Consider the following 17,197-nt stretch of genomic DNA (forward strand, 5'->3'; position numbering starts at 1 on the left):
GCTGTGATCAGCCCCGGTAATGGGCTCAGTCGCATCAGTTCGGGTCTACTGCGCATGTGCGGGAGGTCAGTGCATCCTGCATAGAAGACCCAGATTGGACCCGGCTGAGCTTATTACCGGTGCTGATCGCGGCTTAATGGCAGACCACGGGAGGACAGACGGGTTTATGCTGCAGGAGGAATCTGCAGGTGAGTATCAAATCTTCTTGTTTTACAGCTCTGGTACACTTTAAGCAATACCAGTTGCCTGGCTATCCTGCTGATCCTGCTGTTATTTAGACATTACAGCAGCCAAATAGACCAGCAGGGCAGTCATGCAACTGTTATGGTTTAAAAGTAAATAAATATGGCAGCCTCCCTATCCTTATCACTTCAATTGTCTTTTAATTGACTTTGCTGTTTTGTTGGCCACAGCCCCTTTAGCACCTCCTTGTAACTTATTTACAGTAAATGTCCTAACGTGAGGTGCTGTGCCTGGATCTATGCGTTTTTTCTTTTGAGAATGACTGGCTCTAACTATGCTAGAGTGCAATACAACATTCCCTAACAATGCTCGCATTAATTATGATCGAACTTGAATTCCCTTTTGGACATTGCTCTGTTATTTTTAGGAAACGCTGACTAGCAGTGCCTGATGTTCTGGTACTAGCCCCCCAAGATCTGTCACTTATTTGTTTATAATATCGCATACACAAATTCCAGCGTGACTTGCAGAGTTAATAAACCATTGACATTATAACCTTTTCTCAATTAAGATTACGGTTTAAAGTCCCTGTTGAAATCACACAAACAACTCCATTCCTGGGATACATTATTCAGGTATTATTGCAGCTGGGAGATCTGTGTTCTTGTTTCTGATGTGCACACACAATCATGATAAAACAATTGCTCTGATGAAATCTGTGGGGTTTCCCTGAACACAAGGATGCTGGCACAGCACATGGTTCGTTAATCCCTCTCTACCGCATCAAAAGAATTGCCCATGATCCAATGAACAAGTAAAAACTACAGCTAGCCAGCAAATCTTTTGTACTGCAGAATTGTATTGTACATAATGTATACATCAATTGTTTTCATACTTTATACATGTTTATATTAACTGATCAGTATGAATACTGCAGAGTTTTCATGGCTAATGCAACCTAGCTTAGATGTCATGCATTTTCATATTAACATGAACTGCTCATGAAATAAATGTAAGTCTTGTGGCAGGGCTGCAGTATGAAGGCCAGCAGAAACACAATCAGAACAAATTATTGATGCTAGCTATAATGCTGCCTTCTTAAAATTTGTAATAATTCAGCTTTAAGTGAGCAAGTGTGATTTCCCATAATGCATCTCTCCAAAATATACAAATCATCTCTTTATACCCCTTACAGCCAGGCACACATCCAGAACCATTGGAAAAATCCCAAAATGTGTCCTCAGGGGATAGGGCTGCCATTGCCTCCCTGAAAAATAACAAAGATATTGTAATCAGGAATGCTGACAGAGGGGGGTGGTCCTTAAAGGGGCACTACAGTGAAAAACTGTAAAATTTTAAATATGTGCAAACATATACAAATAAGAAGTACGGTACATTTTTTTCCAGAGTAACATGAGCCATAAATTACTTTTCTCCCATGTTGCTGTCACTTACAGTAGGCAGTAGAAATCTGACAGAAGTGACAGGTTTTGGACTAGTCCATCTCTTAATAGGGGATTCTCAGCAAGGCAGGCCAGCTTCCCTGCTCCGTACACAGTTTTTTTGGACAGAGCAACTGCCATTCACGAAGTGCTTTTGAAAATAAATATATCCCTGAGAATCCCCTATAAAGAGATGGACTAGTCCAAAACCTGTCACTTCTGTCAGATTTCTACTGCCTACTGTAAGTGACAGCAACATAGGAGAAAAGTAATTTATGCCCCTTTAACTCACAGGACTACAAGCAGGAAGCAATTCTCCAGTTATCCAATTCTGAAACTTATCAGGCTTCCTGGTTACCCCACTGCTAAATGTAGGGAGGAATATGAAAGCCTCATTAGGCAGGGGGTTTTGTTGGGAGTGCTTGATAAGAAAACGTCAGATTCTCTAATTGTCTCCCACCCTAAAATAGCTGTTCCACCATCTCCTCAAGGTGCATAAAAAGTACATTTCATGTTATCATAAACATGCTTGATCTGTAAGTAGGTATGTAATTTGGTATTTGCCAAATTAAATGTTTTAATTTCTTGAAAGGTCCTAAAACCTGAACCAGTGACAAATTGTTCAATATCTGTTACACCTGCCTTGAGCCATACTCCTAAATGACTATTGTCTACTAAAAGTGGAATGATTGTCAGAGGGATCTTATGTTCACCATCAATAAGATATATGTAATTTTATGTAAAGTCTACATTTTAAAGGCTGCAAGTATTCCTTCCCAAGAGAGATATCAGGCCGGTAGTCAGATCGTATGGTTCCAACGATATGGGTGTTAGGTCATCCACTGGCTGTGTTCTGTTCCCCCTGAACCCGTGTTCCTATTAGGTGTAGCTTAGCAGAGTAGGGCACTATCTTAATGTACAATTTACTTGCACGTGTGTTCCTACTGTAAGGCGTCATCTGCCATGTTTTTACTGTAAGGTTCTTGTCTTGGTTGCTATATGTCATGGATGTATTGTCAATGTCTTTGTTGTTGCCTTGTGTTGCCTTTTGTGTCGCCTTGTGTCGCTGAGTTCCCTGTTTGTGCCAAACCCAATTCTGGGCATGACCCAGTCATGCTTGGCGAAATAAACTGATTCTGATATCAGCATGACATTTTAAATTAATAGTCATAAATGTGTCTTGAAGTTCCAATTGGTTGAATGTGTCTTACTCACCTTCTGGACTTTGTATTACTGCCATGGTTAGTGTCTAATTTATTTGTATTTTCCCTTACTGTAATGTGTCCATTGTATACATAGTTACATAGTTATTTGGGTTGAACAAAGACATACGTCCATCGAGTTCAATTACTATGAATATAACTATCACAGTAGAATGAAATGTTCATAAAGCAGACATAAAGAATTCATTGCTAATGACCCAGCATCATCATATGCGTTTTGCACAACCAAACATTTTTACATCCAGCTGTTTGTTTTGCAGTGGGTGCCAGTGGCATCCTTTGAAGAGGCAGAGATAAGTACGGGTTATTTTGACTCCTCATTCCATTTTTTTTATCAATGTGCTGACTTTGTTGGCACAGACAGTTTTTTTTTTTTAATTCGGCCTACTAAAACTTCCTTGCATGTGCACACAAAAGCTTAAGGGATGGTGTGGAGAGGTGGCATTGCACATGGGACCACAAGCATGCTGGGGATGCAGCACAGTGGAATCAAGGTGAGTATGACAGTGGCTGTGTTCAGCACCACTCTCCCATTCCCCTCACAGAGTTCCGGGAGTTTTTAGACCTCTAAATAATATCTAGCATAACATGCTGCCTAGGAAGTTGACAACAGTTGACTTTAAAAGTTGTTGTAATGAAACCCTCAGAATAAGATCCTGGGAAGGATAGTGGAGATCTTTTGTAAGCGAGATCAAAGTCCATTATTTAATGATTTACTTCATTAGTCCTGTCTTTAATGCTGAGCCATTTCTGTCCCCAAAACATGCATAATACAGTTATTGCTGTCCATCTCTAGCAATTTTACAAAAAATAAGTTTCACCACCTATTTTAAGGGGTAAAAAAAGTGTGCAGGATTGAGGGCCCATAACTGCATCAATCCACCTGATGACGGCGGAAAGCCGAAACCTGGTCAGGAAGGAGAATGGGCTACTTTTAAAGGACCAGAAACAGTGTTTATATATACTGTATAAGGTGTAAGTGACATTGCAGTCCGTGCAGAAACCTTATAGGCGGATTGATGCAGGTTAGGGTCCAGTTTGCATGGACCCTCAATCCTGTGTTGTGGTTTTATACCATGGTGGTGGCCACATTTATTGTTGAGCACTTGGTGACTGCAAGCTATAATAGTGAGGATTGGAATTGACAGCGCTGAGAAGTATATATCTATTTACATTATTCCATTGTGGATTGGAAAACCTCTGGCAGCTAATGGCTTACCCTCTAGTACTCATACTCTTTCTTCTTTCTTCAAGAACAAAAGAGTGTGCAGGTACCTGCTCTTGTGGCTTCTCTTTTTACTGGCAGAGAAAGAGTAATGACTGGTGCAGCCAGGCACAATTTATGAATCAGCAGCAGAAGTCATGTCATGTGACAGCTCCATTACCCTGCAAAAAATGACACTAACAACTTTTTAGTAAAATTGGAAATATTGACATAGAGGTCATCCCCACTGTGCCTGGAGTTTTTATTTAACTTGACATTGTGCTATCACTATCTAAATGATCGTTTTTACAATGCCTTACTGCTTTATAGCACCATAGCACGCATAGTGATAACCTATGTGTGTGTCTCTTGCTCTATATCATTCAATAGTAAATATTAATCGTTGAATGCTAAGTTACTTTCTCCTAGGTAGATGAGTAGCTTAACCACTTGCCGACCGCACACTCATAACGTGCGTCGGCAAAGTGGCAGCTGCAGGACCAGCGACGCAGTACTGCGTCGCCAGCTGCAGCCTAATTAATTAGGAAGCAGCCGCTCGTACGAGCGGCTGCTTCCTGTCAAATCACGGCGGGGGGCTCCGTGAATAGCCTGCGGGCCGCCGATGGCGGCTCGCAGGCTAGATGTAAACACAAGCGGAAATAATCCGCTTTGTTTACATTTGTACGGCGCTGCTGCGCAGCAGCGCCGTAAGGCAGATCGGCGATCCCCGGCCAATCAGCGGCCGGGGATCGCCGCCATGTGACAGGAGACAGCAGGATCTCCAGGAGGGGGCCAGGTAGGAGAGGGAGGGGGAGGATTTCGCCGCGGAGGGGGGCTTTGAGGTGCCCCCCCCCCGCCACCCACAGCAGGCAGGAGAGATCAGACCCCCCCAGCACATCATCCCCATAGGGGGGAAAAAAGGGGGGCAATCTGATCTCCCTGCCTGCACCCTGATCTGTGCTGGGGGCTGCAGAGCCCACCCAGCACAGATCACTCAAACCAGCGCTGGTCCTTAAGGGGGGGTAAAGGGTGGGTCCTCAAGTGGTTAATTATGATTACTTGTTAAAAATGTTTTAACCTGTATTATTCTGTATTGATGTCTTTACACAGTGAAAATATATATAAACAAGCCCAGGAAGTTATTCGTAATGCTGAAATCATTCAGGTTATTATTCGTTTTATTAATTTGTAACAAAATACAAGGTATAACAATACAATATAAAGAATACAGTTAACAGTACAAGACAAAGGTGGATACAGCTTATGCAGGGAACAAATGAATATATAATGATGGAAGACATGAACATACATTACACAGCATTAAGAGACAAAAGAGAAAGAGAGTTCTGGCCAATCGGCCTTACAGTCTAAACGGGGTTAAGGGATAGGACAATAGGTGAAGGGATACTTTGTATGAGATGGTAAAATGGTGGTCAGTTGCAAGGGTGTACTAAGAGAGAGAGTATGCTTGCTTGAAGAGGTGAGTTTTTAGGTTGCACCTAAAAAGGTAAGTATGGGTGTTGGCAGATGTGTTGAGGGAGTGTGTTCCAAGGGGCGGGAGATGATAGAGAGAAATTTTGTAGGAGGGAGTGAGAAGAGGTGACCAGAGAGGAAGACAGGAGAAAATTGTTAGTAGAGCGGAGATTATGTTTAGGGTGGTATCTAGAAATATGTTTCTTTAGATAAGAAGGAACTAGTTTGTAAAGTGCTTTGAGGCCAACATCAGGATTTTGAATTGTATCCTTTGTGTAACTGGCAGCCAGTGAAGAGACTGACATAGGGGGATAGGGCTGGAGACTGGAGAGGAGTGATGAATGAGGATGAATGAGGAAACAGTTGGCGGGGAGGCCACAGAGCAGAGAGCTATAGTAGTCTAGACGTCAGATAATCAGGGCATGCATAAGAAGTTTGGTGGTGTCCTGTGTGAGAAATGGGCGGATGGGACATATGTTTTTTAGGTGGAGGCGACAAGGATAGTTTGTCAATGTGTGGTTTGAATGAGAGAGTTCAGTCCAGTATTACACCTAGGCATCCATATGAGGAACCAGGGCCCATATGAAATTAACTTTTTCTCCTGACGTTTCTCCTAGGTGATAGTTTCATAACTTGTCATTTAAATACCTTTTAAACCAACAGCATGCAAGAAAATATGCAAAATAATTTATATAGGACCTTTTCACTTACTTTTTGGTGCTTTTTCAATTGCAAAGTGGTGATAAATTATTTAAAAGAGGAGATGAAAAATTATCTCCTAAGAGGAAACTCAGGAGACAAAGTGAATTCCATATGGGCCCAGGAGAGAGCAAGGGCCTGAATGGACGTGCAGGTAAACAGAGGTGCCAGAAGGATGATAGTGCCTAAAATTGTTAGAATAGGAGGAGGTAGCGGAGGACTTACCCCCTCTAGGTAGACACAAGATGCTGATTAATATTCAACAAAAATATTTTATTTACATACTGCAATTAGATGCAACGCGTTTCGCAGGTATATCCCGCTTCATCAGGCTATAGAAGGAGCATATGACTCATGCAGGTCTAATACAAAGCACCTCTGCGTGAGGGTGAGAGTATTTGGAGAAGGAGGGTATGGTCCACTGTATCGAAAGCAGAAGAGAGATCTGGGAGGATGAAAATAGAGGGAAGGACTTTAGATTTAGCAGTTACCATTATCATTGGTTACTTTGAGTAGGACATTTTTGGTTGAGTGGCTTGGGTGGAATCCAGATTGGAGATCATCTAACAGTAAATCAGAGGTGATGGACTTAAGGTAGCCATACACTGGTCGATTTGCCATCAGATTCGACCAACAGATAGATCCCTCTCTGATCGAATCTGATCAGAGAGGGATCGTATGGCTACCTTTACTGCAAACAGATTGTGAACCGATTTCAGCCTGAAACCGTTCACAATCTGTTGTGGTGGTGGTGGTGGTGCTGCCGCCGCTCCCCCCGCCCGCATGCCCGCATACATTACCTGCTCCGCCGGCGCGACTCCAGTCCCCAGGTCTCCGCTGTCTTCTCCGCTCTGGTCTCCAGGTCCGGCATGCTTTACTTCTTCCTGCCCGGCAGGAAGTTTAAACAGTAGAGCGCCCTCTACTGTTTAAACTTCCTGCCGGGCAGGAGGAACTGAAGCATGCCGGAGACCAGCGCGGACACAGAGCAGCTGTGACCGGGGGTAGTCGCGCAGGCGGAGCAGGTAATGTATTGCCGCTCTATTGCGTCGGTCGTCGGGCACTCGAACGCCGCTAGCGACGCGCTCCCTACCCGCGGGCGATCGACAGTAATTTTCCGCACGGAGCGATCGACGGGATCGGACGAAATGGATCGAAATTCGGCGTGTAGCGCGAACGATTGGCAGCAGATTCGATCCCAGTGATCGAATCTGCTGTCGAAACGGCGGCAAATCGGGCCAGTGTATGGCCAGCTTTAGTCTGAATAAAGGTGGCACTCAAGTAGTTTGGAAGAAAAGGGGGAGTAGAGAGATAGGACAGTAGTTGGACAGGGAAGAGGGGTCAAGAGAAGGTTTTTTTTGAGTATAAGCATGATAGGGACTTGCTTGAGTGTGGAAAGAAGGATGCCTTTGGAGAGAGAAAGGTTAAAATGGGAGGTATTATGGGAGAGGATAGATGAATAATAAGGTAGAGGGAATTGGTTCAATGGAGCATGTAATGGGATGTGATTTAGAAATGAGAGAAGAGACTGTGAGTTCAGATAGTGGTGAGAACACAGTTAACGAGGACATAGGGTTTGGGGTTTGTATGGAGAGAGGAGGCTGCAGGGTGAAGCTTTTGCTGATGTTGGTGATTTTGTCACTAAAGAAGGAGAGAAACTCTTTAACTGGGATGCAGGTAATGGGCAGTGGGGGTGGGGGCTGGAGGGGAAGGTTGAAAGTAGCAAATAGTAGTTTAGGGTTGTATGATTATGAGATTAGGGAGGAAAAGTATGAGTGTTTGGCTGGTGAGAGGGTCTGCATGAGTATGTCTCTTTGTAACTCTGGAAGTACTCAAGCAAATCTTTTTTTCACTAGCACCATTCAGCTACCTGGGAACGGTGTTTCAGAAGTTTGATCTCCTTATTGAGCCAGGGTTGTTGTCGGTGGGCCTGGCGATAATAGATGGTGGTGAAGGGAGCCACAGAATCAAAAGCTGAAGTTAAGGTGTTGTTGTAATGTGCAGCTGCTAGCTCAGCGCCAGTAAAGGAGGGTAGAGTGAGTAGTGGATGGAGAGAGGTTAGTAGTGTCTGGAGTTTGAGGTTGTGAGTGTCTCTGAACAGACCCCTGCAGACTTGTACACACAAGTTCAAAAACACACGCAATCTCTATACACACCCTGTGTGTAGAGAGAGACTGGATGGGAGGAGAGAGAATTATCATCAGACTATGGGAGGTTATCTGCTGAACTTAATTAATAAGCTAACGTCAATGGCCTTAGTGCAGTAAATCCTGGCTACAAATCAGCAAGAATTGATCTGTAATTGCTGTGTGCACTCCTTTACTGTTTAGTGTTATCTGTCTTTTATTAGCACAATTTCCTCGCAGACAATATGTGGCACTGCATAGTTATGGTGATACACAATTGCCTTGACATAGGAGACTCATTATTACTTTATCTATTTCTCTCATATGATACATTTTCAGCATCCAGCAAAGAGAAAAAAAAACACTAACCGGTATAGGTTAGATAGGTAGGTGCCCCCAGTACAGGTTAGCTAGGTGGGTGCCTCTAATATAGGGAGTCAGAAATAGTTGCCCCCAGCCTAGGTTAGATAGGTAGGTGCTCCCAGTATAGGTTAGTTAGGTAGGTGCCTCCAATATAGGTAACCAGTATAGTTGCCACCAGTATAGGCTAGGTAGGTAGGTGCCCCAAATACAGGTTAGATAGGTAGGGGCCCTCCAGTATAGGTTAGATTAGGTAGGTGCCCCCCAGTATAGGTTAATTAGGTAGGTGCCCCCCAGTGTGGTTAGATTAGCTAGGTGCCCCCCAGTGTGGTTAGATTAGGTAGGTGCCACCCAGTGTGGTTAGATTAGATAGGTGCCCCCCAGTATAGGTTAGATTAGGTAGGTGCCCCCCCCCCCCCAGTGTGGTTAGATTAGGTAGGTGCCCCCCAGTATAGGTTAGATTAGGTAGGTGCCCCCCAGTATAGGTTAGATTAGGTAGGTGCCCCCCAGTGTGGTTAGATTAGGTAGGTGCCCCCCAGTATAGGTTAGATTAGGTAGGTGCCCCCAGTGTGGTTAGATTAGGTAGGTGCCCCCCAGTATAGGTTAGATAGGTAGCTGCCCCCCAGTATAGGTTAGATTAGGTAGCTGCCCCCCAGTATAGGTTAGATTAGGTAGGTGCCCCCCAGTGGGGTTAGATTAGGTAGGTGCCAGCCAGTATAGGTTAGATTAGGTAGGTGCCCCCCCAGTGTGGTTAGATTAGGTAGGTGCCCCCCAGTATAGGTTAGATTAGGTAGGTGCCCCCCCCCCCCCCAGTATATGTTAGATTAGGTAGGTGCCCCTCCAGTGTGGTTAGATTAGGTAGGTGCCCCCCAGTATAGGTTAGATTAGGTAGGTGCCCCCCAGTATAGGTTAATTAAGTAGGTATTAAAGTAGGAAGGGGGTACGGGATATCACCCTATTAGGCTCGTCTCACCCATAAGAAACCACATGCAACCAAACAAAGATAGTATGGGGAGCCCAGAGCTGGTGAAAGATGTATAAATTTATTCATAAATATATGGCAAAATTCCACAAACAAACAACCGACAAACAAACATATACCCTCCCAATAAAAACACTAAGGAGCCAACTGACATCTGGGGTGAAGCGTATAACTTGGAGTGCACTCCTATCTAGTCAATATACGCATGCATGCAAATTCTTCAGGCCCAGGAAAACAGCTGCATCACCAACAGAACGGAACTTGATCCAAGGTAGTGAATAGCACCAGCCCGTGTGTATCAGCATACATACACGCCTCTGCAAAGTCCGCTTACGCCCTCATTACAGACACCTTAGGTGTCTAACCTCAACCCCCATAGCGCAGGCATACTCGTATTGTGGCACTCACGTGACCTGTGCAGATGGTTGTAAATGGCGTGGATTCGCCGTAGCAGGAGTTCTTTCTCCAGTAATCTGGTCAATTTGATGTTTTGGTCCCAAAGTGCTCAGGAGCAAGGAGCGGGGAGCGCCCTTGGCGATTCCTTATGTGCAAGGGGGGAGGAAGAGTGGCGGAGGCACGGGCGGCGATTCTCAGGAACACTTCCGCATCTGTGAGCGTCTCACGTGACGCGTTTCGTCACGAACCACGTGACTTCGTCAGACGTGACGTAGGGGGGCGCTGCGTAGCTTCTTATACCCACAGGGAACGCCCATTACTCGGGCACATCTCATGCGACTTAAAAGAGCCGTAAAAATTCATCAGTCGCCATCTTGTGGCCAAAAATGATTGGTACATTCCAGGACCCTTTTGAGCCAAGATACAGATATCTTCAGAGGAAAGATTTTATATTTAAGTCTTTATTTAGACCCTGGGGGTGTAAACTCCCACATTTATATATCCACATGGACTCCTTTCTCAATAATTGTCTGTCAAAATCCCCACGACGGGGGCTAATATTCAGTCTATAAATCCCCATAAACCTCAAACCAGACACATCAGAGTTATGTACAGATCTAAAATGTAAGGCTAGAGGATTTAATTTCTTTTGATCTATTGTGGTACTTCTAATGTTACTAATATGTTCGCCTATACGTGTATTCAAGGATCTATAGGTTTTGCCAATATATATTAAATCACAAGGACATCTAATTTGATATACAACTCGAGTAGTATTGCAGGTTATACGATCATTAATGAAAAACGATTTAGATCTATCATGATTAAAGAATTGGTTACTTTTATGCACATATCTACATACATCGCAATCCAGGCATTTATGCATGCCTTTATTACCTTTAGTTCCACCAAAACTATCACTCCCCCCAAATTCGCTTCTAACCAAGAGGTCATTTAAGTTGGTACCTCTTTTTGCGGCCATATGTGGGTACTCCCCCACAATCTTGGCCATGATTGGATCCCTCAAAAGCAAATGCCAGTGCCTCTGTAGGATCTGTTTTATTTCCATAAAGTGAGCACTGTATGGGGTAACAATCCGTGGAACATCCTCACCAACTTTAAGTACATTTTGTGTGGGGGCCCTCCTCATACCAAAAAGATCATTTCTATTCCTGGACAAGGCCCTCTTGTATGCAGTGATTATAATTCTATTTGGGTAACCCCTTGACCGCAATCTAGCTCTCAAATCCCCCGCCTCTTTTTCAAAGTCCTCAAGATTACTGCAGTTCCTCCGCAACCGCAGGAACTGACCTGTGGGCACCGCCCATTTTTGTGCGGGTAGATGAGAGCTTCCGGCGGACAAAAGGGTATTCCCTGCCGTAGGTTTTCTATATGTACAGGTAACCAATGTAGTACCCTCTTTTTTTATGGTCAAGTCCAAGAAGGGGATCTCTTTTGGGTCACAAGTATATGTTAAGAAAATGTTTCTGTTGTTAAAATTCAATTCAGAGACAAACAGCTTTAAGTCTAGTTCAGTCCCCTTCCATAACATGAACACATCGTCCACGTAGCGGATCCAGAGGGCGACGTGTTCCGCGTACCCACGCATAGACCTCACCACCTCCTGCTCCCAAAAACCCAGGTGAAGACATGCGTAGGACGGGGAGCACGCCGCCCCCATGGTCACACCCCTCTTCTGTCTATAAATGGAACCTCCAAATTCAAAAAAGTTATTCTCAAGAATCAGTCTCATAGCGTCCAAAACAAAATCAGCATGGGCCTCATGGCCTTCATAATGACCATTTAGAAAAAATTCCAAAGCCTCCAAACCCTTGTCATTAGGGATGGACGTAAAAAGGGACTCAACATCAAGTCCCACGAGCAGCCAGTCCTTCCCAACTTGCACATCCCTGATGCCAGCCAAAACATCCCCGGTGTCCATAACAAAAGAAGGTAATTTGGTGACAATACTCTTAACCTTAAGATCCACAAAGGTGGCCAATTTTTCCAAGGGGCCATTGTTCCCCGAGACTATCGGGCGGCCCGGGGGGTTATTTAGGTCTTTGTGTGTCTTTGGCAAAAAATAAAAAGTGGGGATTGTGTATTCCGAAATAATCAAAAATTTCATCTCTTTTTCTGTCAGGACACCCTCCAAAAAACCCCATTGTACCTTTAAATTAATTTTCTCAATCAAATCCTTAAAGGGACTAACCCCAATTCTTTCATATGTAGATCGATCACTCAGTAATCTCCTAGCTTCTTTTTCATAATTGGTCCTGGTCATTACGACCACATTTCCTCCCTTGTCGCTTTTCTTAATTATAATCGTAGGGTTTTCTTTAAGGGATTTGAGGGCCTCTCTCTCCATCTTGGAGAGATTGTCCCTACCTTTTTTCTCCCAATCTATTCCCTGCAGATCTTCAGCCACAAGGTCCATAAACATGGATGCATGTCTGTTAGAGGTAAGGGAGGGCATGAAGCCAGACCTTGGATAAACATTCACATGTAGGGTGTCTGGGCACCTTGCTGGGTTAACATCGCTAAAAAGGTGATCCAGATCAAAATCATCTATATCAATGGGGGAGGGGAGATTATCAGACACCGGGGATGCATCAGGGGCACAAGGGGCGTACATACGCCTAAGGAGGACCCTACGCAAAAAAAGTTGTACATCCTTAAAGGCCTCAAATTCACAGCCTCTCTGTTTTGGACAGAAACTGAGTCCTTTCTTTAATAAAGAAATCTGGGTTTCTGTTAGTACTTCATTAGTTAAATTAATGACATCAAGGGATTCATCAGGGTGACTGACATCCTTCTCTAACGAGACGACCCCTTGTTCTGTCTCTGTCTCGTCTGCATCCCTATCCCTTCTTCGTCTTCCTCTTCTCCCCCTCCTCCTTTTCCTTTTCCTAAAAAAGTAGGGTCATTGCGTTTATCTTTATTCTTATAACTGTTGTTCCTCCGTCTCCTGTTGTTTTTATGTCGTCTCCCCTTACCCCTAGGGTCACTAGGGCCCGAGCCATCCTCATGTCCTGAGGTGTCAGCCCCTGACTCCTCTGTATTACTGCCCCAGCCGACTCTCCTGCCTGGTCCACGCCTGCTTCCATATTTTCGTCCACTTAGATTGAAAATATCCCCATTTTTATAATCCTCTACATCCCGTGCGAATTTCTTATCTTTAATTTCCCTAATTCTATCCTGTTCTTTTTCTAAATCTGTCTTTAATCTTTCATTTAACTCTCCAAAGGAGTCTTTTTCTTTATATTCATTCAATTTCAGTGCACTAATCTCTAATTCTTTTTCTATATCTTTAAATTGAATTTTTTCCTCTTTCACAAAGATTTTCATAATCCTCAAACCATGTGATTTGCATTCTTTCTCCCAATCTGGGAGCATGCGTAAAGTCTGCAGGTGTTCGGCTGGGGCTACCCTTTCTCGAATTCCCCTAGGGATAATATTTTTGTCAATGTATCTATCCATGCTTATAATCTCCAATTTTTTCTTTATAAATTTTATGGAAATACGTTTATGCAGGCGGAACAAACGCACCAACAATAATTTATCCTCACTAGCCACTTCATCTTCTATTCCCTCATATGCGTCATCTGAGTCCCGTGATGTATCAAATTTTGGTACATAAGCCATATTTAGAATTCAGTCATATACTATTAATCAATAAACATTAATAGAAATTAATAAAGAACACCAGGGATATCACACCGTAGCAAGTACACGTAACCATTAAAGTAGGTTGGACTGGCATTTGCTTTTGAGGGATCCAATCATGGCCAAGATTGTGGGGGAGTACCCACATATGGCCGCAAAAAGAGGTACCAACTTAAATGACCTCTTGGTTAGAAGCGAATTTGGGGGGAGTGATAGTTTTGGTGGAACTAAAGGTAATAAAGGCATGCATAAATGCCTGGATTGCGATGTATGTAGATATGTGCATAAAAGTAACCAATTCTTTAATCATGATAGATCTAAATCGTTTTTCATTAATGATCGTATAACCTGCAATACTACTCGAGTTGTATATCAAATTAGATGTCCTTGTGATTTAATATATATTGGCAAAACCTATAGATCCTTGAATACACGTATAGGCGAACATATTAGTAACATTAGAAGTACCACAATAGATCAAAAGAAATTAAATCCTCTAGCCTTACATTTTAGATCTGTACATAACTCTGATGTGTCTGGTTTGAGGTTTATGGGGATTTATAGACTGAATATTAGCCCCCGTCGTGGGGATTTTGACAGACAATTATTGAGAAAGGAGTCCATGTGGATATATAAATGTGGGAGTTTACACCCCCAGGGTCTAAATAAAGACTTAAATATAAAATCTTTCCTCTGAAGATATCTGTATCTTGGCTCAAAAGGGTCCTGGGATGTACCAATCATTTTTGGCCACAAGATGGCGACTGATGAATTTTTACGGCTCTTTTAAGTCGCATGAGATGTGCCCGAGTAATGGGCGTTCCCTGTGGGTATAAGAAGCTACGCAGCGCCCCCCTACGTCACGTCTGACGAAGTCACGTGGTTCGTGACGAAACGCGTCACGTGAGACGCTCACAGATGCGGAAGTGTTCCTGAGAATCGCCGCCCGTGCCTCCGCCACTCTTCCTCCCCCCTTGCACATAAGGAATCGCCAAGGGCGCTCCCCGCTCCTTGCTCCTGAGCACTTTGGGACCAAAACATCAAATTGACCAGATTACTGGAGAAAGAACTCCTGCTACGGCGAATCCACGCCATTTACAACCATCTGCACAGGTCACGTGAGTGCCACAATACGAGTATGCCTGCGCTATGGGGGTTGAGGTTAGACACCTAAGGTGTCTGTAATGAGGGCGTAAGCGGACTTTGCAGAGGCGTGTATGTATGCTGATACACACGGGCTGGTGCTATTCACTACCTTGGATCAAGTTCCGTTCTGTTGGTGATGCAGCTGTTTTCCTGGGCCTGAAGAATTTGCATGCATGCGTATATTGACTAGATAGGAGTGCACTCCAAGTTATACGCTTCACCCCAGATGTCAGTTGGCTCCTTAGTGTTTTTATTGGGAGGGTATATGTTTGTTTGTCGGTTGTTTGTTTGTGGAATTTTGCCATATATTTATGAATAAATTTATACATCTTTCACCAGCTCTGGGCTCCCCATACTATCTTTGTTTGGTTTAATTAAGTAGGTGCCCCCCAGTGTGGTTAGATTAGCTAGGTGCCCCCCAGTGTGGTTAGATTAGGTAGGTGCCACCCAGTGTGGTTAGATTAGATAGGTGCCCCCAGTATAGGTTAGATTAGGTAGGTGCCCCCCAGTATAGGTTAGATTAGGTAGGTGCCCCCCAGTGTGGTTAGATTAGGTAGGTGCCACCCCCCAGTGGGGTTAGATTAGGTAGGTGCCCCCCAGTATAGGTTAGATTAGGTAGGTGCCCCCCCAGTATATGTTAGATTAGGTAGGTGCCCCCCCAGTGTGGTTGGATTAGGTAGGTGCCCCCCAGTATAGGTTAGATTAGGTAGGTGCCCCCCAGTGTGGTTAGATTAGGTAGGTGCCCTCCAGTGTGGTTAGATTAGGTAGGTGCCCCCCAGTATAGGTTAGATAGGTAGCTGCCCCCCAGTATGGAGGGGGGAGTCAGCCGCGGGGGAGGGCAGCCCGACCTCTCCCTCCCTTCCTCTCCGCGGGCCGCCCTCCGTGCTCCCCCCTCCGAGTCTGACTGCAGGGAAGGGAAGCGCAGTGTAGGGAGGGCAACTCAACTCCCTGGTTCCAATCGCCGCCGGTCTCCTCGTCTGTCTTCTCCTCACAGCCGCTGATACACACGCTGCTTCTGGCTAAACAGGAAGCAGTGTGTGTATCAGCGGCTATGAAGAGAAGAGGAGACAAGCGGCGATTGGAACCAGGGAGGTGAGTTGCCCTCACTACACAACGCTTCCCTTCCCTGCAGTCAGACTCGGAGGGGGGAGCACGAAGGGCGGCCCGGAGAGGAAGGGAGGGAGAGGTCGGGCTGCCCTCCCCACGGCTGACTCCCCCCTCCATTACAGCGCACACAACTCCTTCGGCGCCCACGGGCCGCACGGCCCTAGAAACAGGCCTGGCTACAGCACACTCTATAAGTGTACTGTCTTCTGTTCTGCTGGCATGGCACTTGGGATGAATGCATATCATGTCTGTGGTAAGCCAGAAGACATTAGTACTTCTATCATGGTAGTTTTACAGGTGCCCCAACCATTCCTATAGTAGTAAAATCAAAGAATCCTGTCATTCTTGAGCCTCCTACTTTCCCAGACCGCCATTGCATTAAAGGGGACTAAATTGTCCTGGTCCCCATGGATTTCTGCAGTAAGCGGCAGTTTTACTACTATCCCCATCCCTACCAAACAACACAGAATACTGCTCCAACTCTTCTAAAGTCTTCCGAAACATGCCTGCTCAACTGTTTGGTTGTGCTTTTTTTTTTTTTTTGCAGAAATAAAGTCTAAGATTTGAAGCAGAGAGTCATGAAACAGATTTTTTCCTTCTACCTACCCACCCCCATCTCTAGGCATACCACTAACCTCTACTGTGTTGCAACATGACACAGTCTAAATTTGCAGCCTTTTACCATTTAATAGTAAGATTTGAGTGTTTTGAATCAGGATGATAACATTTATTGGCTAACTTAGCAGAAAAGGAGTAAGCTTTCGGCTATGAAGCCTTCATCAGACTGATTCCTGTATACTGATAACATTTAAAAAACACAGCTGTGAGACCCTCTTGATGTGGCAATTACAGCATCCAATGACATTTATTTATGTTTGCAGAACAATGAATCTCCTTTTTAATGTCCAGTGTTTATAAGCTGTGTTTTCTTAAAGTTGTCTGTATACTGGAATCAGTCTGATGAAGGCTTCATAGATGAAAGCTTACTCCTTTACTTCTAAGTTAGCCAGTAACAGTGGCGTAGCTAAGGAGCTGTGGGCCCCGATGCAAGTTTTACAATAGGGCCCCCCCAAGCTTACATAGCAATTGATACAGTGCACCAAAACCTGCCAATGGCAACTAAAGTGTCAGAGGTGCAAGAAGGGGATGGGGAGCAGTTTGTTAATGATAACCACTATTTAAAGTATCTATAG

General features: G+C 44.4%; 1 long non-coding RNA gene across 1 annotated transcript in view; it reads right to left on the reverse strand.

The window, feature by feature from the left end:
* Positions 1 to 1,135: 1,135 nt before the first annotated feature.
* The window catches only part of LOC137521876 (uncharacterized), a 76,395-nt gene continuing 60,333 nt past the window's right edge, over positions 1,136 to 17,197 (reverse strand). The window contains exon 4 of the long non-coding RNA XR_011022231.1: positions 1,136 to 1,450. This is a non-coding gene — a long non-coding RNA (uncharacterized lncRNA). The remainder of the gene's footprint in view (positions 1,451 to 17,197) is intronic.

The sequence above is a fragment of the Hyperolius riggenbachi genome, chromosome 1, assembly GCF_040937935.1.
Source record: "Hyperolius riggenbachi isolate aHypRig1 chromosome 1, aHypRig1.pri, whole genome shotgun sequence".
Lineage (NCBI taxonomy): Eukaryota > Metazoa > Chordata > Amphibia > Anura > Hyperoliidae > Hyperolius > Hyperolius riggenbachi.